The sequence below is a fragment of the Nicotiana tomentosiformis genome, chromosome 5 (assembly GCF_000390325.3).
Source record: "Nicotiana tomentosiformis chromosome 5, ASM39032v3, whole genome shotgun sequence".
In the NCBI taxonomy this organism is placed as follows: Eukaryota; Viridiplantae; Streptophyta; class Magnoliopsida; order Solanales; family Solanaceae; genus Nicotiana; species Nicotiana tomentosiformis.
Genome location: NC_090816.1, coordinates 108845861 through 108850302, shown reverse-complemented (window position 1 = coordinate 108850302; position 4442 = coordinate 108845861).

Sequence of the window (4442 nt, the reverse complement as noted above, 5' to 3'; positions counted from 1 at the left end):
CTTGACCTGCTATTACTTCAACCACTGTGAAACATTTCCCGTCATGTCTTCCCTCATAATTTGCTTCCCAACTGTTGCATCAAATAAAAATGCATCTCTGTAGCACATGAACCTATAAATTGTTACTGACCCTAAGATTTTTCGAAGATCATCTTTCTCGAGCCATCAACATTAGAAATACCCATTCGATTCTGAACCGCTGCACACAGCTATCTCTGGCAACCGCCCCTCATGCACTATTTCATAACACCCTGCCTCGAAGGAGAAATCAAAGAAGAGCGTAAAATCGGCGGACCATAATGCGTTCAAACAAGAACGGCGACAGAGCATCACAATGAAAATTCGACCATGCTCGCAAATACCAAGTCTTGTTACTTTAACAACCAAACTTGGACATCTATATTCCGACTGCCTTTCCTCCACTGGAATTAATTGCTAAACCCCTTAATCATGTACTTATAAATCCTCTATTCGAGCCATTCACCGCCTCAACACATAACAAGCACCTTACCATTACACTAATATAGTGCGATAACAACGCATAGCCATGGTAGCAACCCGTGCACAGTCTCGAAATAATAATAAAAAAATATAGATACTATGCTGGAATAAAAGAACATTCAAATCATCTTAACACATCCCGCATTTACATCATACTCATCACAAAGCCATTCCACCGCTCATAGAGCCACAAATTCAACTCGTAGGGAATTATCGGACATATGAGTCCAAATGTACAGGTAACAACTGAAGCTACCGAGCCTAAGCTATGGTCAAAATACAAAATACACATCTTGAACCTCATTCATAGAATCCCAAGCCTGCGATGCACAACTGATACCGAGCGCTTATATGCTCATACGAAATGCGTGGAAGGAATTCAAAGAGTTATGTTTCAAGCTGAATCAATTCCGCATGATAGAATACAAGAAAGTGAAATTTTCCTAAGGGTTCGGCAACCCCTCGAAGATAAGTACAGACGTCTTTGTACAGATCCGCAAGACTCTACTAAACCTGCTCATGACTCGTGAAAATTATGTTACCTAGAGCTCTAATACCAACTTGTCACGACCCAAAATCTCACCTGTCGTGATGACGCCTATCTCAATACTAGGAAAGCCGACAATCTCAATAAACTCCCATATCTTTTATGTTTAAAAATAAAGTGATTAAATTCAGCTGAAGAAAATTCACAAATACATATATAAACACTCCCAAAACCCGGTGTTACTGAGTGCATGAGCATCTAAATTAAATACAAGTCTGGAAATACGGTCCATAATAGTCTGAGACTAAATGCAGTAAATAAGAAGGTAGGGAAAGAGAGGCAAGGTCTGCGAAACATGGCAGCAGAGGTGGATATATGATTTAAGTTCTATGGGTTCAACCTTTAAAGTTTTAGCATTGAACCAATTATATTTTTAAAGTTATGGGTTCATATTGCTATATATTGCAATATTAATGTAATTTTATACATAAATTTATGCTCTGTGCTAAAATTACTGGGTTCAATTGAACCGGGTAACGATACCTTGCATCCGCCTCTACATGGCAGCTACCTCTGAATCTTTGAAAAGTCAACCGTGCCAAAGAATCAACACCCGCTATATCCGAAAATACCTGGATCTGCACGCGAAGTGCAGGGTGTAGTATGAGTACAACCAACTCAGTAAGTAACAATAATAAATAAGGAACTGAAGATAGTGACGAGCTACACAGTTATAGTTCACTTTCAGTAATTCCAGCAAAGAATTGACATGCTTCCAAATCCAGCAGTTTAAGTCAAAGCAGTTTTATACCGCTCAAGTTAATGTAATTCAGATATAAAATCATTAAGAAAATTTCACAACAATGACAGCTAGCAACTAAGTGCAACAACAAATGAAAAGTAAGTACAGCCTCTCAGGACAACAATCACCCACTGGGCTCCCAGCCCTCAACACTCACACTCAATGGGTATCCGCGCTCACTGGGAGTGTACAGACTCCGGAGGGGCTCCTACAGCCCAAGCGCTATAATCCGCACGGACAACTCAAGTGCTGCACAGAAAACTCACGTGCTTTAATATCCTGCACAGATAACTCACGTGTTGTACGGACAACTCACGTGCTATAATATCCAAACCTCACTGACAGGCCCTCATCCTCACTCAGTCATCAACCTCTCTAGTCTTTCTGGCTCTCGGAAATCACAAAGATCATCCCAAACAAAGATACCATAGTGTATCAACAAAAATCAAGAAAGATTGAGGTATGATACGCATGTAAAATCATGACTGAGTACAAGACAACAATTAGCAAATAATTTAACAAGTATGCGACCTCTGCAGGTCGCAATGGTACTATCACATAGCCTAAGCATGATTTAAAGTCAAATTTCTTTAACACATAGAGAGCATATAGCAAACAACAAGTTATTCAATTTTACAGTTTTACGGGACGGACCAAGTAACAATCCCCTCGGTGCACGCCCACACGCCCGTCACCTAGCATGTGTGTCACCTCCAAAATAATCACATGACACAAAAATTCGGGGTTTCGTACCCTCATGACCAGATTTAATACTATTACTTACTTTAAATCGTGAAATTCTTATTCCGCTAAGCCTTTGCCTTGTGAATTGGCATCCAAACGCCTCGAATCTAGCCATAAATAATTTGATTCAGTCAATAAAATTTATTGGAATTAATTCTATAAGAAAATGCTAATTTTCCATACAAATCTGAATTTTAGCTCAAACATTGCCCATGGGGCCCACATCTCGGAATCCAGAGAAACTCACAAAATCCGATAACTCATTCAATTATGAGTCCAACCATACTTGTTTAACTCAAATCCGACTCTGAATCGACACCGAAATCTCAAAAAATCATTTCTATGAGATTTCTAAATCTTTCCCAAATTTCAATCTCAAAACAAATTTAATGGTGAAAACAAATGATGGATTCGGGTAATCTAACCATAATTGAGTTAAGAACACTTACCCCGATGTTTTCTATGAAAATCTCCCAAATATCGTCTCTCCTCAAGCTCCAATTTGACAAAAATAGAAAATGGGCTGAAGTCCCCTACTTTATAACTTATAGTTATGTCCAGGCCCTCGGCCTAGATCCTGGCCCTCGATCATGGCCTCGATCCTCGACCCTCATTCCTCGGCCTTTGATCCTCGGACTTCGGTCCTTGGTCTTCAATCCTCGGCCTTCGATCCTCGGCATTCGAGCCTCGGCCTTCGATCCTCGGCCTTCGAATTTCCAGCAGAATACAAATTGCAGTAGTTGTTTATGTCCAACTTTTGATCTGTTAACCATCTGAAACCTCCCGGACACAAACCATATATGAATTTCAATCATAAAACACGCTACAGACCTGCTCACACACTCAAAACACTGGAAAGAGGTCGTCTTCACCCAATATTGACCATGGTCAAACTCCTAAATTTCTTAACCTTACTATTCTCTCAACCAGTGATCCAAAAAAAAACACCCAATCCCCTCGGGACTTGTCAAATCATACCAACAAGTCCTACAACATTATACGGACTTAGTTGAAACCTAAAATCATATAAAACAACGCTAAAACCATAAATCATACCCCTATTCAAGCTTAAGGAACTTAAGAATTTCCAACTTTTACATTCGATGCCGAAACCTAACAAATCAATTTTGGCTGACCTCAAATTTTGTACACAAGTCATAAATGACATAACGAAGCTATGAAAATTTACAGAACTGAATTCCTACCCCGATATCAAAAAGTCAACCCCCTGGTTAAATTTCCCAAAAATTCAACTTTCGCCATTTCAAGCCTAATTCCACTACGGACCTCCAAATAATTTTTCGGACACGCTCCTAAGTCTAAAATCACCATACGGTGCTATTGAAATCATCAAAACTCTATTTCAGGGTCGTTTACACATAAGTCAACATCCGGTCAACTATTTCAACTTAAGCTTCCAACATGAAATTTATTCTTCCAACCTAACTCTGAAATACCTTAAAACCAAAACCGATAATTCACACAAGTCATAATATCTCATAGGAAGTTATTTAAGACTTCAAATACTTGAAAGGAGCGTAAATGCTCAAAATGGCTGGTCAGGTCGTTACAATAGGGATAGAAATTGAAACATGATTTGAGCATATCGGCATATGATAAATCATGTCTTCAAGACAATCTAACATGATAAGAATTGGTACTTCGAGGAACCGTACTTGGAGTTCAAAGTGAGATCATGGAATCCGATTCAATGGAGGGAGTTTAGCCAACATACCTCGCTTGAGCTTTTCTCAGATTACTACAACGTCCTGAACCCCCTATTGACTTCAATCTATAGAAACATGATCAAATTGGACCATCATTAGGAAGGGGTTCATAGTATTTAGCTCACTTAGACATTTTATCAAACATCTAGTAGGCATAAATCTCTACATTTCTTATCCATGG